We start from the raw sequence: 22803 nt of genomic DNA, 5'->3' as shown, positions 1-22803 counted from the left end.
GGCGTTTTTAATCTTATTGGATACTTTCTCTGTCTCCTCTAGCATTCTGATTGACTAAGGTTACTCCTCAGTGCCATTTATACTCTGTTTCTTCAAACCCATGCCCCTTGGGCAGAAGTTTAGTCAGATATCCCTGAAGGATCGCAGATTGCTGACCCAGACTTAGTAGATAAACTTTGTGCCACTATGTCTTAATATTCTGACATAGAAATTAGAGGTTAACACTACTACAAACCAGAATCAGAAAACCAAATCAAATACTGGCTCTGGAAAGGAATGTAGAAGACTCAGAAAACTAAAAATAGTTGGACAAGTGGAACAATAGCCTTTAGCATTTGTACGTGCAGTCTTTCATGGGTCAGTACAGGCACAATAGATGCACATGTCTGCTAATCCATGGAGCATCTGCTGTATAAACAACCATCACTGCTGCAGTCTCAAAACTCCCACATAGCTCGTGGACTTAAGCTTGAACCTGGATGAAATTCTATATATAAAGTGCCTTCCATTGACTTTGGTATTATGAAATGGAATATTTTAGAAATTACATTATTCTCCCCTTTGGTAGTTGTCCAGATGGTCATGGTGCATGAGATACCCCATGATACAGAAAGAACCCAGTTTGACTTTCAGATCCCAGCTTGAGTTTGCAGAGTTGACAGTTAAGAAAAATCACTTCTGTTTACTGAGCAAATTTGATAGGGACTCACTGAGACACAAGATCCCCTCTGTCACTTTAACCACCCAAGCTCAGCTCTTGACATGGGCACTGAAGTTTTCCCCAAATAACATGCTGCCCACAGCCCAGGCATCAATTGCACCTTTCAGATGGAACCCATTTTTCAATGGATGGTGTGTATCCATGGGATTATTGCTTGGTATTGACCCTACCACCTGTACCCCATCCCTAACATCCTTAATTCCCTGTGATCCCTTAAAGCTGCATATTAAACATTTCAAAGAGCCAAGTTTGTTTAATTATCCACTTCAAGTTCATGAATTATCTGAATGGTCCACTTTAGCCCTTCCACATAAGTCTCTGCTCCCCAATGTATTGACTTGTTTTAGGGTCATAGCTCTTTTTGAGGCCATGACCCTCTGTTTGGTGCTCAGTAAGCAGACACAGAAAAAATTCCCAGCCACTCTCATGAGCCAAATTAAACCAATATAAAAGGGCAGGAGGGGGAAAGAATGAGCACTGGAAGGGAGCATGGAGAATGGAGTGTGAGAGCCACAAATGAACGAGACGGAAACAAAATAGTCCAGATGGCAGATGGGCAGAGTTGTTGGAAAGAGTAAAGGAAGGACATTTCCTCAGGAGATTCACAAGCATGGCTTTTGCTGGTAGGATGAGGAGTGTGAGGAGTTACTCAGTACGAATAAAAGCCACAGGAGGGACATGATGGCTGATAGCACAAAAAACTACAGTGGGAAACATGCAGAGGAAGCCCACAAGCTTGGAAAGCTGAGAGAGGCTTTTACTTGAAAAGAGAGAGCTTACCCCACCATGTGGATTTTCAGCACACACTTCTCACAATCCTTTGTGAGAAGTGTGAATGTTCCTTTCGTTTTTGTTGCGTGTGTAGAGTCAAGGAAGACGAGTCTCCTTCAAATAGCAGGTGGAAGGACACCCTTTAATTTGGTAGATGAGAAAAAGACATGATTTTAATAGGGTTGATAGAAAAATATATGAAGTTTACAGACTGATTTAATCATGAAGACTCAGAGGGCCTCAGGATTCCAGTGCAATAGCAAAAAGAGATTAATTTATAATGTCATCCAGTATTTCACATTCAATTTGTATGCAACAAAAACTGTATTAGCTGAAGTTCTATTGTTTACCAACCCTAGTGAATACAGGAAATAATGAAAGTAATTTCTATTGACAGATTAACTGGCTATAGTGGTAGGTTTGCCTTCTGCAGTCACTCGTCATCCGCTTTTCATGCAGCAAAGAAGTTTTAATGCAGGATTTATTTGTTTTAGAATAGCAAATCTGTTGCTGTTAATTGTGATTGACACATCTTAATCAAGGTAGCATAGGACATTTTAAATACTGTCATGTTCACTTAAGAAGTCCTTTGGCTGCTGATTTAAAACATGACAAGGTACTCATTTCTATTATCAAAACATACAGACACAAATATTTTTATGTCCTGCACTGAAAGAAACAAAGCTGCATGATCCTAAGATTGCTAGAGCTTTGGAAGCACTGTATTTTTTGCTTAGGCCAACCAAACACGTCCTGGCTTCTTTTTTCATGTTTTAAGTAAACTAAAGATACTTGAGCACAGTGGCTGATTCCAGGCTTAACCACGGGTTTAAATGAAAAACAGGCCTTTAGAATAAAATATATGTTATGCTTTAACAAACTGTGTACTCTATTTAGTTAAGAACAGAAGGAACTACTTTCACCAGTTAATTCTAAACTAACTAAAACCTGTGCCATTCATACAACAGCTATGGTCTGTTGTGATAATTTGTATTTTATGTTAAGTTTAGCTTGCTAATGTGCTTTTCAAATCCCATTTGTCAGTTTTAACCTTTGCACTTTTGCAAGCTCAAAAACACAGGTGAAAATAAACATATTATTACCCTACACTAGAGTCAAATGGATAAGTCTGATGGTTGAACTGTGACTGTGAATTAATTTAATCTTTAGTGACAAAAGTTTAGGTTTTTTTAAGTGTTTCCTGAAAGGCAGAAAATGTAGCAAAATGTGCAACTCTATTCACTTTTAACGAGTTACACAAATGTAACCGAAGGCATAATTTAGCATTCAGAACATTTTTTGCTGGCCATGATGCACGAGATAACACATGACACAGAAAGAACCCAGTTTGACTTTCAGATCCCACCTGGAATTTGCAGAGTTGTCAGTTAAGAAAAACAACTCTTGTTTACTGAGCAAATTTGACTGGACTCATTGAGACACAAGATCCCCTCTGCCACCTTAGCCGCTCAAGCTCAGCTCTTAACATTGGCCTTTAAGTTTTTCCCAAGTAATGTGCTGCCCACAGCCCAGGCATGAACTGCACCTTTTGGATGGAACCTGTTTTTCAATAGATGGTGTGTATCCCTTCTATCAAACCCACAATGCCATTTTTACAGTCTTTTTCCAGAATAGAAATGTGGTTCAACAGGAAGATCTAATTCCCTGGGGTGTGGTGTTCTAACACCGCCATCTTTTGGGGGCTAATGAGGTTAAACAGCTTGTTAGTAGGCCTCTGGACTTATGAAACATGTTATGCTGTGGCCTGTTTGTTGAAAGAAACCATAAGTGGAAACGAAATGGTTCCAGGAGTGAATGGACAATGCACCTATTCTACCAGGAATAGAGAGGTGTACAGTACATCAAGAGGCAGAACACTCCTACTATGTGGATTATGAGGCTGCTATATGGGTTTTGTCTCTTGCTCATTTCTCCTGAACCCCTGACAGAAAGAGCCACAAAGATTAAAGCAAAAACAAAAAACAATATAAATTGAGTCAAAATCTTTCCAACTCATCTATGCATGAGAGGCTTCATTGGTGAGTTAGTTTGGTTTTAAACCTGAACCATTCACTCAACACTGGTGCAGTCCATTTGTATGTTTCCAGTTATTGAACAGCAAATCCGCGTCCAGTGTATTAAAATACCTTACCTTACTACTACATATATCCATTGTACTTAATCTCTAATAAAACTCATTACCTCACCACAGTATAATGTGATGTGTCAAAGGGAAAAATAATTTAATGCTGTTGGCCAACTAGTGGCATGGGTTGAGTCACACTAAAAATAAATGCTGATCAGTTCATAGCTTTGTGCAGTTCAGCCAGGCATGACAATTTGTAACATCACCCTTCTCTCTGTAAGCACTTTATTACCTATGGATTTGCCTTACACAGTGTGGCATGACTAAAAATTGAGGAAATGAATAGATTCAGATTGTGGAGAATTTCAAATTTACGGTGAACTTTTTGAATTTATTCTTTTTGACTTGCTCATATTCAAGGGAAACTACCAAGTGGCAGAAGACTCACATAATCTATTACAAAACCTTATATGAATGGAAATATTTTATTGGGTTAATGTTTAAGTCAGTAAAAACAGGCGTTTTTAGTTGCTGATGTGGGTTGTTTTGTGTGTGTGTGTTCACAATTTCCTCTGTAGCACTGGAAACCTACTTGCAGCATAATTCAGGAGTTACAGAGCTCAGGGGACATGACATAAAAGCAGGGCCCTAACCCTGGCCTCTCTACTACAAGACCCTTTGTCTCTGCCTTCTCTCCCCACATTTTCTTTCTCTGTCTCCCCACTCCTCACATTTTCCCTTCCATGCCAGTACTCTGGACTTCCATTGGTGCTCCCTATTTCTGCTGCCTTCACCTTTGTTATCCCTTCTACCCCTATTTTTGCTGAGAGGTGCACTCGAGGTGCACAGCTCACCCTGTAGCCATGACGTGATAAAAATATCCAAAAAAGGTCTTAATACTACTGCTTATAACAGTGTTATGAAATAAATGATTTGGAAGCTTCACAGATTTGCCGTGTTTATGGCTTTTAGTTCTGATTAGATTAGAACTCTAGTCACAATTGGAGCTTTCTGACTTGCTGTCAGGGATGTCAGTAATGATCAATTATGTTCCTAATGCCCTCTAAATGAGCAAATCTTACTGTTTTCCCTATTTAAATTCCATTTTATAAGATCAATAAGACTCCAAGCACTGGCACTTCTACGCGATTATAGCACTTCTTGGAGGGTTAAAGCCACAAAGCCTTCAGTCGTGTCTCTTTTATTAACATCCAAGGTGTGCTATAATCTTCTACAAATGCACTGCCTGAAGTGTACTGTTGCTTAATAATTTACTCTGTCATACTTATCTTCCTCCTGGCATATCCCTAGTAGCAGGAAACCATTACCTGTGATGTTCTTTTCTATTGATATTTTCTCTTAATTAACTGTACACCAATCTCTATCGATTCAACATTTAGAGCAAAACTCTGTCAGTAAAACTGTTTTGAACAAAAGTAGCACTATTGAAATGCTATGTGTTGTTAATTATTATTGTTATGGCTGTTCAAATTTACGTCAGGTCTTCAGCATAGATTGAAATTCTTCTGTAATAACTGACTCATCTGTAGGCTAAGAGCATAAGAGGAATAAACTTATTGGCACCGAAGCTGTGCAGTCAAAATACTCACAAAATAAAATTCTCATGGCATATTGGCATGTAAACCAATCTCCCTTCTTTCCTGATGCCTTTGAAGGTGGAATTAAGATATATTGGGTATTGTCATCAAGCTACTCTATCTCTTGGACACATTACCTACAAACAAATCCATGTCATTATCTCAGTTGTCTTCATTCCACTAATAGTTAATCTAGTAATTTATTTTTCTGTTGTTGTTATTAAACCTATAAATGCGTCCATGTATATGTGTGTATATGCAGTAGAGCTGTCACTTTAAAAGTGTCATTATAACCTCATGATTCTGTCAACCAGTGTTTTTCCAGATGCCCCTCAGTGTGGTCCAAACCTGTTAACACTTTATAAATTATGGGCCAAATTTCAAATAAATTGGTGGCTGTGTTGCATTTATCAAACACGTACAGAATGTTTGATACATTTATGCATTTGCAAATGTTTCACAAGTACATTTTGTCACCTCTGCTTGAAAATCTAGTCCTAGGTCATAGTCAGAATATTTACAGTATGTTCAGAGTTGTGTGTGTTAGTCATTTAAAAATCACTAGCATTAAAATGCTAGTGGATTTGCTTGAAGTTACCCTCATATTGAAGATAAGTACCACTCAGTCCTAGCAGGAGCCTGAACTAATGGGTTACTACCTAGCTTTTCAAGTGATGGCACTGTATTAATGGGACAGTATATTTAGCTACAGTGCATCTGACATACTTGTTGTGAGGAGATAAAGGATGAATGAATCTATGAAACCCCAGAGAACATCCTCCTTTCCCAGGGACTAGCTCCCATCCGGATTAACTGACTGTGAGACGATGATGTCTCCCTTGGTATAGTACAAATGCCAATTGGGGTCTAGTGAGGCAAAGGAGAAAGTATAATTGAATGCCTGGGAATCCAGCCATAAGAGAGAGGAAATCTATCTCCCTCCCCCTCCCCACACCCCCAAAAAAATCTAAGTTAATTATTTTTTACAGAGCAGTTTTTAAATTTCAAGAATTTCTCATAAACCTGTATAACATATATGACTTACAGGATGGGTACATTTGAATCAGAACAAGTAATTAACTTTCACTTTACTTTCCAGATTGCAGTGCATATATAGTACATATCTAATTGATGAAACAAAAAGGAATAACTTGGCCAAGAAACAGACATTTTCTTCCACGAAAAAGCAATCTAACCTACACATACACCTGGGAAAGCTTAGAAGATGTTCAGTAATTGCAGAGGTTAAACTTGCAGACCGGCCTTAGTCACTTGTTCAGCTGTTAGAGTTTCCTGAACTGCAATTTACACTGTAAACGTGGGAATTTCAGGGTTTAGAAGGCTTTTTTTTGTTAGCTTTTCAATCTGTCTTCTACATCCACAGTTATTAAACATCCTGGCCTTCTGTTTGGATGGCAGAAATCTTATCCACAAATTGATCCAACCTTTTCACTAGAGGATATGGTAGGTGCCAGATGAACATGAGTTTAGATGGGAACTCTTGGTAGATTTCCATTCCTTTCAGTTCTGCAGGGAGTCCCTCCTCCGTGGCAGTAGCACCACACTGGTAACCACCCACGTCGCTTTTCTTCATAACAGCAGCTGGTATTTTGGTACCAGGAAAGATTGCCTGAAGAGTATAAAAACAGGAAAGGCTCAGAGGTTTTTCAAGCTGCCAACAACATATTATTCCTTCGTCTGCTGCTGAGTTTTATTCCCAGACCCTCTTCCAATATTAAAATGCATATAACAGGAGCAAGCCAAAAATCACTTTACAAAGGAAGCAGATCAAGACACAGGATGAGGCTTTTGACCGTGCTGGCCAGCCTGTTGCTGATTGCTGAGACTGGGTCCCTCGCCCCATAGAACCCTGAGAGCCGTTTTCTCTCTGTCTCCCAGTTTATGAGTTAAGTAGGATTATCTTCACTACAGCAGGATCCCAGCATAGGAGTTGGCAGCAGCTAAATTTAAATTCTTTGGGGATGGAAGGGAAGAAATCACAGATTTGGGCTTCATTCTTTAAGTGCTTTTAAAGTTATTAAAGTGGTGTTTGGCTAATAAGTAATGAAACCTGCCTGTAATTCACCAACTGAGATGAATGTATATGTGTTGGTCTTAACCAAGATTCTCTTTCTCTGTCAGCTGTGTAGGGCAAAGGGAACAGCGAAGATGGCAGATAGCAAAGCTTCTAGACACAGGCTGCTAATGAGCAATGATAATAGAACCATGTAGTTGAGTGGGATCATCAGGTTTTCATGCCTGGAAATAGCAGCTAGCAGAATTCTTTAAGTATCAACATATGTTTAATTTATTGCAATAGCTACTTCTCTCTTCCCCCCGCCCACCGCCCCACTTCTCTACAGAAGTAAACATCCATTGGCCAGTTAAATCAGTTTTAAGGCTGATTTGCACTTCTGAAGACTTTGACCCACTGATTTCAACAGAGTAATTGCTCATTCACACCAAGAATCGGGCCATTTAAATGTGTGGCCTGGTAGTAGTGTATTAAATAAATAAACTGTATTACAGTAATATTCAAGTCTACCCTAAATCCTTAAAAGGCTAAAAACTTTCTATGTGTGCTGTGAAAAATCATTGCATTACTTTAGGACATCTAGATTTGGGTGAGCTTTTCAATAATGTTATTGGACATATTTAAGATAGAATTTCAGTCTAAACTTCAAAATGTATTTACTGTTGTAACTTAATAACAACTCCTAAATTATTGAGGGGTGAACGCCATAAGATTAGAGTTGAATTCAGACGAGCACTCCAAAGTTTGGAGTCTTATTAGAGTTCTTGAATCTGCAAGATTGATCTATTGTATATGAGGTATTTATGGTGCCCCTACCACCATAGTATTAAGGTGTCAGTGTCTGGTGCTGGAAATTGGAAAATAATCCTAAGGACAGGTTTCTCTTAAGGTTTCTAGTGTTTCTTAGTAGGTTGGCAATAGCACAAGTAACTGTTCTTTCCGAATTTCATAATTTCATGTTCCAGTCCCACCGAGAATTTGGAAGCACAGGCTAGGTCTACACTACCCGCCTGAATCAGCGGGTAGAAATCGATCTCTCGGGGATCGAATTATCGCGTCTCGTCGGGACGCGACAATCGATCCCCGAATCAACGCTCTTACTCCACCAGCAGAGGTGGGAGTAAGCGCCGTCGATGGGGAGCCGCGGAGGTCGATTTTGCTGCCGTCCTCACAGCGGGGTAAGTTGGCTCTGATACGTCGAATTCAGCTACGCTATTTTGGTCAGTATTAGAAAAGGGGAAAAGGGTGAAGTTTTGGTGGAAAAAGCAGGTTCTTTTTTTTCCCCCTCCACCAGTTTGTTCATTCCTGCCCATCCTAATATTGCTATTGGATTGTCGTTTAGTTTCCTTGGTGTTCTATTAGCTCAGTTTGGGCCAAAAGGGAGTCTTCTCTCCTAACAGCAGAGTGTTCATAATGCCCTCCCGCTCTGGGTAGGCACAGAGATCCAGTAGTGCTTTAATATCTCGTTAATGACGTTAAATTGAGCAATGTTAAATATATGTACATATGACCCGTTTGCAGTTAACTCACAATTCCTGTTACTATTCCTGAAGAGAGTTCATACAATATCCTGGAACGGCCTGTTGACAAGGTACCACTATCTCAGTTGTATATGACTAGGCTTCTTGCTCTGTTATGTATTTGTGCAGTAGAGACTAATTACGGTTGGATTTTCAAAGGTGTTGAGCATTTGTAGCTCCCATTAACTTCCATAGGGTTTGTGGGTACTCAGCACTTCTGGAAATCTGGCCACGTGTGAGTTTTTGCAGCACTGGATGCCATAGTCTATAAAATAACTAACAAATGCATATTTCATGAATTTACGGTAGTTACAGCAGTGTGTTTACATGTGCATACAGTGGGGTATAGTGCAAATGAATGGGCTTGATTTTGATCTAATTCTGGTCAGAATTGGATCCACTGTGGGGACACTAGCACAAATACAGAAATTCTCCAGGTGTCAGATGGAGACTATAACTCAAAACAGTGTGTTTGTACATCTGCAGACATAGGGTCAAATAGTGGAGTTTTGAATGTGAAATTATTGCACTGAGATGTGTAAAGGTAGTGAACGACAGTAGGATTATATGCTCAGACACGTTTGTTTGTTTTTAAAAAATTGCAGAATTATTTATGATTATATAATCCAATTAGATGGTGTTTGGTAATCCAAGAATTTAATTTAAAAAGTGTGTTACTGGGATATTTAAGAATGGACTTCATCAACTTTAACTCTAGGCTAATACAGTATTTTATGTTGAAATGTCAACAAGAGATGGGCCTCAAGATTCATTTTAGAGAGACTGGGCAACAGCAAAATCGGAACTTGAGGGTGTTTTGATTATAACAATGTTTCTCAACCGGGGTACATGTATCCCTGGGGGTACGCAGAGGTCTTCCAAGGGGGTACATCAACCCATCTAGATATTTGCCTAGTTTTACAACAGGCAACATAAAACCACTATCAAAGTCAGTACAAACTACAATTTTATACAAACAATGACTTGTTTGTGCTGCTCTATATACTATACACTGAAAGATAAGTACAATATTTATATTCCAATCCATTTATTTTATCATGATATGGTAAAAATGAGAAAGTGATCTTTCAATAATAGCGTGCTGTGACACTTTTTTGTATTTTTATGTCTGATTTTATAAGCAAATAGTTTTTAAGTGAGGTGAAACTTGGGGGTATACAAAACAAATCAGGCTCCTGAAAGGGGTACAGTAGTCTGGAAAGGTTGAGAACCACTGGGTTATAATATACATTGTTGTTATAAATTTTCAGCAAAAGATACATTTTGAAATATAACTGTTTAAATCCAGGGCCGCCCAGACGGGGGGGCAAGTGGGGCAATTTGCCCCAGGCCCCGGGCCCTGCAGGGGCCCCCATGAGAGTTTTTTGGGGCTCCTGGAACGGGGTCCTTCACTCACTCCAGGGGCCCCGGAAAACTCTTGTGGGGCCCGGGCCCCGGAGCTTCTTCCGCTCCGGGTCTTCAGGGGCAATTCGGCAGCGGGGGGTCCTTCCACTCCGGGACCCGCCGACAAAGTGCCCCGATGACCCGCGGCGGGGGGTCCTTCCATTCCGGGACCCACAGCCAAAGTGCCGGGTCTTCGGTGGCAATTTGGCGGTGGGGGCCCTCCCGCCGCCAAAGACCCCAGGCCCCCTGAATCCTCTAGGCGGCCCTGTCTAAATCCATATCTCAGCACCTAGATACAAGTGGCCTGGTTTCCACAGATGCTGAACACTCACCATTGTCTTTAATTTAAAGGAGACTTACCTAAATTTGGATACAAGTAACTAACATTAGGCACCTAAATGTGAAAACGTTATGTACAGTCATTGCTCTTCTTTTTTGACAGCAGAGGAGGACATTGAAAAGCACTTTTATAATCCATTTTCTAACAACTTTCAAACTACAATTTTAGGAGCACAGTAAGCTCTATCTATCTTCCTATCTGTCTGAAATTACAGCACTAATCACTTCTGTGTCTAGGCACTAAATTATTACACATTATTTGTGATATACTTTTTCATCTATAATGCATTGCATTTTTCATTAGAAAACTTAGCAGATTTTGCAAACTCTGTAGAAGGATGGAGTTCAGTTGTTGCAAAAGCTACCGGTGCCCTATGTGAGTCACTGCCTTCGAGACTCTGGGTTTGTGTATAGCTTCTGCAAGATCCAGAGATTCATTCTTACAGCACTTGGGCTGTCAGACCACTAATGCTGGATATTAGAAAATCCAGAAAATCTGTGTGTCAGAAGTGTCACTGATGTTATGATAGGTTTCAGAGTAGTTGCTATATGCCATAGTGATGTGCTTCCCATTCCACTCTTTACCTTTCTGTCACAGTGTCAGGGAGCGGGGTGGGAAAACGAGATTTATCACTGAAAAGGGAATTAATAAATATACTATAACTAATATGTTATGCTAACATAATCTTAATCAGGTAATTATTAAAGGACTGCTTGGCCTTTAAGGATATTGATTTAATGGGAATTAATTTAATGTTTGAACACAGTTTGTGTAACATTATCATTGGTAGTGATGCAGAAAATTGGAATGTCAGCTCAGCTGAAAAGAGGTTAGCTTTTCCATTATCACACTGGATCCCAATGCTTATGGAATGCAGTTAATAGACCTCTATTTTATTATTTCAATATATATTTAAATGTTTAGGTTTTATCTAAAAGTCACTGAGTAGAAACAGTGGGTGACAGTATTTATCACTGTGGTGTTTTTTAATCAGGGGCTTGAGTTCCTGTCTAACTGAGACTTATGAAAGTTCATTGGATTTTGTATTTGACTTGCCAGTCCTCCTTCCTTTCCTTTCTCCCTAGAGACATACACATACTCTTTCTATTTTCTGCTTTTCTATCCTCCAGGCTGCTCATCCAGTGTAGAATAAAGCAACAAAAATACTTAATAGGGATAGGTTTATAGTTATGAAAAAGATACCAGCATAAAAAGATTAAGAGCAGGCTAAGTGTGCTTCTGCAGGATGTTATAAATAGAATATTTTGAAACAATATGATGCACATTCTAGTCACACCTTAGAAGCTCTTTCTTGTGACCTATTCAGTTTTGAATTGGTAACAGTGTACATAATAGAAAGCCATTGTGGGATGGGATATGTGTGTGTAACTCCTGTTTACTTGATGGATGTTGTATCTGCTTATCCCAGGACTTAATTTGATCTTAGGTGTATATAATGCAAATTAGTTTCCCCCTTTATAGTACTTCTAACAATTAGCTATTCAAGATGTATACACATATGCGTGCACAGGGAGAAGGGGAAGCTATGTCTTTAACAACAAATGATTGAGAAAAAACATAGATTGAGGCCATGTCTGGTGGGCTTTTGCAGAGAGATTCATTTTCAAACAAGTATCAGAGGGGTAGCCGTATTAGTCTGAATCTGTAAAAAACAACAGAGGGTCCTGTGGCACCTTTGAGACTAACAGAAGTAATTCCTGCTACAAGACAGGCCCAGAAGAGAAACCAACAGAACTCCACTGGCCATCACCTACAGTCCTCAGCTTAAACCTCTCCAACGCATCATCTGTGATCTACAACCCATCCTGGACAATGATCCCTCACTTTCACAGACCTTGGGAGGCAGGCCAGTCCTCGCCCACAGACAACCTGCCAACCTTAAGCATATTCTCACCAGCAACCACGCACCGCACCATAACAACTCTAACTCAGGAACCAACCCATGCAACAAACCTCGATGCCAACTCTGCCCCCATATCTACACCAGTAACACCATCACAGAACCTAACCAGATCAGCTACAACATCACCGGCTCATTCACCTGCACGTCCACCAATGTTATATATGCCATCATATGCCAGCAATGCCCCTCTGCTATGTACATTGGCCAAACTGGACAGTCATTACGCAAGAGGATAAATGGACACAAGTCAGATATCAGGAATGGCAATATACAAAAACCTGTAGGAGAACACTTCAACCTCCCTGGCCACACAATAGCAGATGTAAAGGTAGCCATCTTACAGCAAAAAAACTTCAGGACCAGACTCCAAAGAGAAACTGCTGAGCTCCAGTTCATTTGCAAATTTGACACCTTCAGAATAACTTCTGTTAGTCTCAAAGGTGCCACAGGACCCTCTGTTGCTATTTTCAAACAAGTTTTCAATTGAGGAATTCTATAACCATTCTTACCATGTCTTGGCAGGATGTTCCAGAGTGCAGAGATACAAGGCCAAGTGATTAAGCTTCTCTGTCCCCAGACTGAAATCCCACACAGCACAGGCAGCAAGTTGTCCAAACATGGTATCTGAAGAAATTTGTCAAACAGATAACAGGGACTAAAATTCATAAATACTTTGTAGTTTAGCAGTAGGGCCCAAATGCTAGACACACCACATCAAGAGTGTAAACAAGAGGAACTGCTCATAGAAGATTTCATAGATGCAGTACTTGTTACTTTACCAATCACAGAAAAATACCTGCAAGAACTGAAAAAGAAGCAAGAGGCAGATGAATTGCTGTGCCATATCATGACTATGCAAAGTGGATTGGAGAAAAACAGACCAAGTCAGAAATTTCACTGAAGACATATTGGACAGTTTCTGTGGATCTTATTTCTTGTTGAAGGAGTCCAGACTGATTATCGCTACATCCGTGCAACAGGAAATCCTTGACAAAATGCATGAGGGACCCAGAGGCATTACAAAATGCAGGAAAAGAGCTAAACATTCTGTTTGGTGACCTGAGCTGAGCAAACAACTACAACAGCAAGTTGAGAAATGTGATATTTGTGCTTGCTTGAGAACAAACCCACCAGAACCATTATTACAATCTCCTCTATCAGAAGGGCCAGATAGTGATCTTTTCTATCTGGATAATACAACCTACCTGTTGATGATTAATTATTTCTCAAGATACATTGAAATTGTCAGGTTGTTGAACACCGCATCAAGTGCAGTTGCTGAAAGAATTAAAACCCATTTTTGCCTGTTTTTGGATTCCAGAGTAAGTCATTTCTGATGTTGGTTTTCAGTTTTCCTCTGAGATCTTTAAGAGGTTTCAGATACCAGTGGTCATGTCTAGCCTCCATTTTCCCTAGAGATTCTCATCTTGCCCTTTTGGCTTACCAGTCAACACCTCTACAAAGTGGATTCAGCCCTGCAGGACTATTCATGGGAAAGAAGTAGAGTTCCATTATCCCAAACATCCCTTCCCAAATGGACGCTTATTAGCCTGACTTCCTGAGACTACAAAGAAAGAAGATTAATATAAACCCTGTCAGAAGCAGGACTTTGGTGGGCACCACAGAGATCATGTCTAGGTGAAAGATTCTCCTAGACAGAAAAGGGGACAGTGCAGTGGCGTGCAGGAACCTCACACTCCTACTTTGTTAGTGTGCCAGCAGGAATCATCCATCAGAGCTGGTGTCATTTTGTTGGGTCACCAGGTGGTCATCCGGTACACCCTGATTGATACCCCCCCCCCCCGACTGAACCTGTGAAATACTCTATCTACCCACATAGAATGAGGAGTGTGTCCTGTAGATCCTCTCCCTGAGATTAGATATCCAACTACAGAAAGGTATTCTCCTACATTCCTGGAGAATGACATAAGATCTTGAGAAGTAAAGAAAATCAGAAGACTGGTAGACTAATGTCTTAAAAAGGCAGAATAAATCCCTGACCCAAGGCTGAAGGTTCAAGAAATCTACCCTGTCCTTCATAGGGCTTTTGTTGATAGTTCATTCCTACTACATGTTGTTCTTTAATGAAAAGTTTGGATAAAGGTGTCACAAACCAGTCCTCAGCAGAGTGCCCCCTGAGGAGCTACATGGTGAAGTAAACAAAACAGTCTGCAGTCAGCAAACAGGATTAAATAAAGGTATGAAGAAAAAGACGGAAGGAAATATACCATGAAAGAAGGAAAAGAAACTCTGTAGCCATCTCTGGTCAGGATATTGACTTCTCTTACTTTAGAGGGTCTTGGAAGTATCACAATCCCCTTCAGAGTTCACTGGGCCTCCATTACAAGTCTTAGTCTCATTCCCCTTCTTTAGCTCAGGGGATCTGTGGCCTCCTTCCACAAACTCAGGGACTTTGCCCCCCCCCCTCTCTCTCTGGGAGCTGGGAAGCACAACAGCCTGTTCCCTTGGGGGAGTTCCCTCCTTTTAGCACCTCCTCCAGTCCTCACATAATTAGCAGGTACAGAGGGGGTGGGGCCACTCCAGCCCAAAGCAGCTTCTTAACCCCTTACATGCAGGTGTGGGGTTCATATACTCTATCATAAAAGGTTTTATCACCCTTTGCTTTTCACAAATGCATTCCACTTTCTGAACGTTTACAGACACTATTCAGTGTGGCCACTGAGGGAATATAGCAAGGAGGTAAGAGTCTGTGTATACAGGAAGTAAAGACAGTCTTGCATTCACCCTGAGCACATCCTGGGTCTCTGTAATCTCTCCATGTACTGTGGGCCATACCCTGAGCTAACTTAAAATCAATGGTGGCACCGTTGCTTGAGCGTGCAGCTGAGCATCTGACCCTATGTCATCTTCTATGTTAGGAAAGCACATAACAGACTTTGGGCACTATTACTATTTAAATAATAATAATACATGATCAAGTGCCACCTCTTTAGAAAATGAGAAGAAAACAAAAAATTGCTTTACCCAACAACTCCTATCATCAGAGAGACTCCGCTGGCATTCAGAATTAATCACACCGACTCTTGTATAGCAATATAATACCTGTGCCCCTCCACAGTTTGCTGTTTGAAAAAGCACAGTTAATCTGAGAACCAAATTATCTGAAATTTTTCATTGCTGAAAAACGACTACATTCTGGGGTCAAAAAAGAAAGATATCGTAGAGGAAAAAAGGGTAGCAAAAAAAAGCTATGGTGAGCACTTGTATATATTGTTCAGGAACATGTAAAAACTGGCTGCTGGTCCTGTCTCATGCTCAGTTCCTTTCCAACTCTCATTCACTGCTGCAATCTGTTAATATTTGAAAGGCAGAGTAACTCAGCTACTGACTTACAAACTTTATTTGTATCAATGTGAACTAAGGAGGCAACCCCAATTCAAGAAGCCATATTCTTCCCTTATAGGATACAAGTAACAAGTCACTTGATGTTAATTTTATCCCACAGTGTGAGAATCCAACCTCAGGATGTAATGGGCATCCCACATGAGATGGAGATTAATGTACTTAAAGCAATTCAAGGAGACATGACAAAATATGGATGAAAAATGAGAAGACTAGAATAAGAGCTCTTTATCGTGAGAGAGATTTCAACAACTTCTGAACTTCAGTTGTTACAGCTGGCAGAAATAGAATCATGGGACTGGAAGGGACCTCAAGAGGTCATCTAGTCCAGTCCCCTGCACTCATGGCAGGACTAAGTATTATCTCTAGACCGTCCCTGAAAGGTGTTTGTCTAATCTGGTCTTTAAAATCTCCAATGATGGATATTCCACAACCTCCCTGGGCAATTTATTCTAGTGCTTAACAACCCTGGCAAGTTTTTCCTAATGTCCAACCTAAACCTCTCTTGCTGCAATTTAAGCCCATTGCTTCTTGTCCTATTCTCAGTGGTTAAGAAGAACAATTTTTCTCTCTCCTCCTTGTAACAACCTTTTATGTACTTGAAAACTGTTATGTTCCCCGTCAGTCTTCTCTTTTCCAGACTAAACAAGTTGGTCTAAATTGTTCCCAACAGACCTGCAAGTTTTTCATTTGTGAAAATGTAAACTGTGCTATTCTGTTCTATAGAATCTAAGGCTTTCTATCCTATCCTATCTAATCCTATTCTATTCTATTTTATCATTCTAAGGATTACATTGACTAGAGCTGGTTGAAACATTTTTGGCAAAAGGAAACGTTGAAGCATATCAGTTCTGATGATGATTTTTTGGAGGGGAGGACAGTGCAGTAAGAGGCTTGTACTTCATAGCCTGGTGATTAAGGCACTGGTTTTGGATGAGGGAGGTCTAAATTGAAGTCCCTGCTCTGCCTGATTCAGAATGATCTGGGATGAAAAACTCTATTCTGAAGCAGGGTCTCCTGCATCCTAGACCAGTGAAAACCTCTGGTTTTGGTCCAAAACTAGACATTTTGACACAATTCTAGTTTTTCTGAGAATGTCTGAGTTTGTTTCTGCTCCATGGCAGAATGAAACCAAATTTTGAAACCTCAAAAGTTGCCATGAAACGAAATTGTTGTCCTCCAATCAGCAGTCATTCGGACCTGATTCCTAGCCTTTGTAAGGAGCCGGTGCATAGCTGCATCTCCCCCAGAGGAGCCCTGAGAGTTTACAATCCCTTTCTTAGCCCCCATGATGTATTTATTGTGCCCATTCAAAGTGCCACACCTTATCCCGCTGCGCTGATTCAGCTCAGCTGGCCAGCCCTTTGAGGGGCAGAGCCAGGGGCTGCCCCCATTCCCCACCAACTTGCTCATGGCAGAGAAAAGCAGTCCTCCAGAGTCTGATCTCCTCCTCCCCCAATCCCCAAGTATGAGAAGGCCATACAGGACAGGGAGCTTCTGCACCCGTTGCTTAACTGCGTGGCTGCTTAATGGGAAGTGACAGTCCTGCCCCAATAGAGCAAATTTTTCAGATTTCATGCCAAAAAGAAAAAAAATCATGTTTGTTCCAATAAAGATATTGAAAAAGGTGCAGGATGCTAGCCATAATACAGCTACCCATTTGCTTTAATTATGGTTGCATAATAAATTTCTTTTTGTGACTGTTAAACTAATGTGTTTAACTTCTAAATATTACACATTACCATTGTGGATGTTAAATCAATATTAAATCAGCTTGGGAGCCTTGTTTACAGGCTCTGACATTGGGATCTGTGGGGTTCCATGCGGAGCAGATAAAGCACACGACCAATGTGGTTGCAAGCTGAATCCAATCCTGTTTATTACAAGCTTTCTTTTATAGTTTTTTCTCAACATTACATAACACAATTAGGCTATAATCACACATCTACGGATTGGACAAGAAGGAGAATCATGTGTTTATCACATGTATAGCCCTACACCGATTGGTTCAACCGTTCCTTACATAAGGCCATGATTTATTACCTTGTTTACCTCATTTTATATAATCTCTAGACCACCAGGGGGCCTTACATAAGGCCATGATTTATTACCTTGTTTACCTTATTTTATATAATTCCTAGACCACCAGGGGGCCTTACATAAGGCCATGGGCTGTTGCCTGGCAAGTGTCCCATCGTGACCCTTACCTCCTCATGGAACTTTCCATTAGGTTGGTGTAGGGATGATACATCCCCACGCCTCCCCCCTTTTTCTTAAATAAGGAACTTTTTAAGAAACGTAATATTACGTAAATGCCCACGAAAACCATTGGGGTGTAAATAAGGATAGCCAATAAGACATGTTTTAAAGGGATCCGATGGGGTGGCCATGGACAAGCAAAAAGGGGCTTCTTGGCCAGTCTGGTTCGCCCAGGTGACCCAAACATTTTGTCGTGGGTTAACAAAAGGTACAGAGTTTGGACATACAAAGACCCCTGCTCCTATAATAAGGAGTCCGAACAAATAGAAGTACAGCATTATTAGGTGTTTAGGCTGTGACAAACAACAAGTGCAGGTCCGGTGCCGCAGGGTCGTCCTCCGGCTTCTGCGTGGCGGCATCAGGCTTTTTAGCAATTTGTGTCTTGAGCCACGGCCGGAGGGATCTTATCCGGTGGTTTTTTCCTATATGTCCTTTCAAAGTTAGATAAGCCTGGCTCCGCCATTCTTTTCAACCTATTCCGCAACTGCTCACCCTGCCCCGGGAACTCCGCCCGGAACTCTGGGGTACAAACATTATTGGTGACAGGAAAGCTGGGCTGGTTCAGGGCTCTCAATGTGTGGGACTGCGGGGGATGGCTCTCACCGGCCAAATGGGACAACTGATTTAGCATGTCCTGTAGCTGAAGGCCCTGTTTGTACATTTCCGCCCGAAATTCTTGTAACTTATCCCCTTCTGGGCTTGAGACCTTCATTTTATCCGCGGGGTCGTCCGGTAACGGGACGATACTAGGATCAGCTTCGGGTGCACTGGGGATGAGTGGTATGATAGTGTCCTCACCCCCAAAGAACTTACGGGCTTCCACCGGCAACACATAAGGCGGCTCCTCTTTTGGCCGAAAGAGGTCATTAATGGCCGACTGGACCTTGGCTTCTGCCGCAAGCGTCTCTATTAGTTTCTTAGATTTGCACCATATTTGGCTCAATGACACGGCCTTCTTGTTGCCGTGAGAGACCGACTCCCAGGGGTCAGAGCCTAGACTTTCCCAGACTGCCTTATTAAAGACAGTATCAGGAGTAACAAAAAACCCGCGTTTCTGCCCCCATTTCAACAAACGGGACAACGCGTCAGAGGGAAGCTTTTCTCCCCGCTTTTCAGCGATGCGTAATAAAAAATCATGCACCGTCTCCTCCTCTGCAGACAAAGCAGAGCCCATTTTATCAAATGCAGCCGCTCACCTGTGAGCTCACGAACGTCTCTCTCGGACGACCAGGAGCCGGTATCCTCCGGTACCTCCTGCCACGGCTGCCACCTCCGCCTTTTCTCACCGAACGCTTCAGTCGGCTGTGAGCTCACGAACGTCTCTCTCGGACGACCAGGAGCCGGTATCCTCCGGTACCTCCTGCCGCGGCTGCCACCTCCGCCTTTTCTCACCGAACGCTTCAGTCAGCTGCCTCGATGTCCAAGCCGAATCACGTCGGGGTCACCATTTGTGGGGTTCCATGCGGAGCAGATAAAGCACACGACCAATGTGGTTGCAAGCTGAATCCAATCCTGTTTATTACAAGCTTTCTTTTATAGTTTTTTCTCAACATTACATAACACAATTAGGCTATAATCACACATCTACGGATTGGACAAGAAGGAGAATCATGTGTTTATCACATGTATAGCCCCACACCGATTGGTTCAACCGTTCCTTACATAAGGCCATGATTTATTACCTTGTTTACCTCATTTTATATAATCCCTAGACCACCAGGGGGCCTTACATAAGGCCATGATTTATTACCTTGTTTACCTTATTTTATATAATTCCTAGACCACCAGGGGGCCTTACATAAGGCCATGGGCTGTTGCCTGGCAAGTGTCCCATCGTGACCCTTACCTCCTCATGGAACTTTCCATTAGGTTGGTGTAGGGATGATACATCCCCACAGGGATCTACATGCCCACTATCTACATGTCTAGTGTCACAAATGCCAGCACTGGACTTGGAAATGCCAACTGTAATTTCAAGTTTAAAAAGAAACATTTCACCATTTATTCACGGTGACAAGGGCTTTTTTTTTTTAATTCTGTGAACTTTCATTGTTCTGCGCTTGGCAAATGAGTGCAGCTTTCCTTGAAACCAGCAATTGAAAAACAAGGTGGTTGCATACCACTCTAACTGTTTTGAATGATTCACATTCAATCCCATGCTACAGAGTAGCAGGTTGTCTCCGGGCTGTGGTACATGCTGTCTGTGCTATTCTTCAGCTAGCTAACCCCTCTTCTCACCTAAAGCCTCACCTTACGTTGTTCTTCACTCTCAATAGACTTCAAACCTACTGGCTGTAAGAGAGAATAACTTAGAGTATTGGAAACTTGAATTGGAATTTTACAGGAATCACATTATCCCTCAGACAGTATTGTTTTCTCTGATCTTTGTGTCTGTCCAATAATGTATTAAGTTGTTCCACGTTGTCAGGGCAACATGATTTTTCCCCAGCCTGCTGATACATTACTAGAAGAATTGTCAAGGAAAGGGGAATAAACAGAAACACATGAAAACTAAGGATGAATTGACTTTCTGAAGTAGGCAAGAATTACCTACAAATTCAGGTTATTACTAGGCGTAATTAAGGAGAGCCATTTTAGATAAAAGAGGTGGCAGGATTAAAAATGTTCTCTTTCTCTATTGTGTCTATGATAACATAGCTCTTATTAGCAAATTTCCAGTATAGTTTACTTAGGAAAATATCTTTTTAAAAATTAGAGTGACAAGTAGGGCGAGATAATATCTTTTATTGGACCAACTTCTGTCCAACAGAAGATATTACCTCACCCACCTTGTCTCTCTAATATCCTGGGATCAACAAGGCTACAACAACACTTTTCAAAATTATTCTTCATTCATAGTGTTTCATTCCTAAACACAGTGTGAAGAATTAAATATGGATTCAATTTAAGTGACCTTCAGCGAACATAAAAGGTGTCAGATTGCACTGAAGATTGGATCCTGTATTTATCCACAAAATAGTGCACAATGAGCAGCAGTATGAGCTTCCCCCATACCATCCTACCAATGTGGAAGGGGCAAGACTAGAGGATATTTCATCTCTATATTCATTAATGTTGGATTTGAGTGGAAGTTGTGGATGTGCAGAACTTTCCAGGATTGAGCTCTAAGTGCTTAGCCTCTGGTAAAACTGTCCACGGAGTGCTAATTAGTGTTGCTTTTTGTTATAGGAACATGTATGTGTCCTTTAGGAACTGGAATGAGACAACCAACTCATTTCACACAGATCACTTAACATCTGTCAGACAGTAATGACTTTCAATGGTTACCAATGTAGGGCTATATTCTATTGTGTTTTGCTGGTGTGATGTGAGAGGAAGGTGATAGGAGGAGTGTTTAGGAAGTCTATATGTATAGCCCCATATATATTATGTGTATTTTAATATATGTATGGTAATATAATATTGTAGATAATATATTTTGTGGCATATATATTAGGAACTCCTAATGGACAAAAAAGCACTAAGGAAACGGTGTCCATAAACCATAGCCCCAGTGCGCCTGCATATAAGTCTGTCTTGGTTGATCTGCTTGGCTGTCTCCCTACTATATATGCTACAATCATTACCAACCAGTGCTAGCTGGGTATCCAAAATGCTCCTTTTCATACCAACAGAAATGTGCACCCAATAATGCATTTACCAGACTCACCCCATAAAATCCTGGCAGGATTTTAAGAAGAATCTGCCAGCTTTTCTGCTCCCCATAGAAGCACTAGCCAGCAGAGGACTTGATCCTCAGACTACATATGCACTAATGACAAAGGCTGCATCCCTACTGCCACTATCCTGAGCCACTGAGTTCCTCCCTGCCCTACCAAAACAGTGAGTTTAGATGAAAACAAAGCAGAGTTTTCTCTTATAAGGTTAGAGGTCATAATAAGTGAAATGTCTGAGCTGACTGTACAAGAACTGCATAGCATGAAATCCTTCTGTTTCATCCACCTAATAAAACTCCAAAGAAAGGATCTTATGGCAGCAAAATGTCTCTTTCAATTTCTGCTCCTCTTTTGCAAGGGAATGAGGAGCTTGACTCTGTCGCTGAGAGAAAGCATTGGAATTCAGTTGCTGTCTGTGCTTTCTTAAAATGCCTGTTTTTAAAGCATCAGTGTAAAGGATGGGATCTGAGTGGGACTGGGGTACATTTCATACCAGGGAAGTGCAGAACTATTTTGAAATGCATTCCCTACAAAAATGGTGAAAAGTTGTACCAGCATATAAGGAAATGTGTGCTGCATGCGGATCTGTGTCCTCAAGCTGCAGTCATTAACTATTGATGGTGTAAGCGGCAGCTCTGTTGATAAACGGCAGGTCTTTTTCACAAACAGCTGTGTGCACTACAGAGACTTCCTGCTGAACCACACATTTTCAGATATTTAAAGCCTCGTTAATAATGTGGGTTTGAAATGCACAGCAGTGAGGGGTGGGAAGAAACTTCGGATGGAAAGAAGGACCACTTTGAGCAGTACCAGGATGCTGGGGGGAGGGGGAGATGTATAAATGGTTAGATCAGCTCCCCAATAAATAGGATCCTTGTTTGAGAATTTCAACTGTGCATAAAAGCAGGTGGGTGACTTTCAATGGTCCTCTTCTTTCTGCCAACTCATTTCAATTAAAAACAGTGGGAAGCTACTTTTAGTTTTATTCATGAGGTTGAAAAATGAAATTGCAAGCAGGGCTACGAAATTGCTGGCATCCGCTTCATCTCCCCACCTATTTCAATTTAATTCAAAGCTAAACTGCAGGGATTGGCACCTGAAGGTT

At 41.1% G+C, this 22803-nt stretch overlaps 1 protein-coding gene across 4 annotated transcripts in view; it reads left to right on the top strand.

Moving 5' to 3' along the window:
- Positions 1-22803, top strand: part of GRID2 (glutamate ionotropic receptor delta type subunit 2) — a 1049702-nt gene that overhangs the window by 863962 nt on the left and 162937 nt on the right. The gene's annotated exons all lie outside the window — the stretch shown is intronic.

The sequence above is a fragment of the Chrysemys picta genome, chromosome 5, assembly GCF_011386835.1.
Source record: "Chrysemys picta bellii isolate R12L10 chromosome 5, ASM1138683v2, whole genome shotgun sequence".
NCBI classification, from domain to species: Eukaryota; Metazoa; Chordata; order Testudines; family Emydidae; genus Chrysemys; species Chrysemys picta.
Note: the sequence above shows the minus strand (reverse complement) of the source record. Positions and strands in the feature narration are given on the sequence as shown.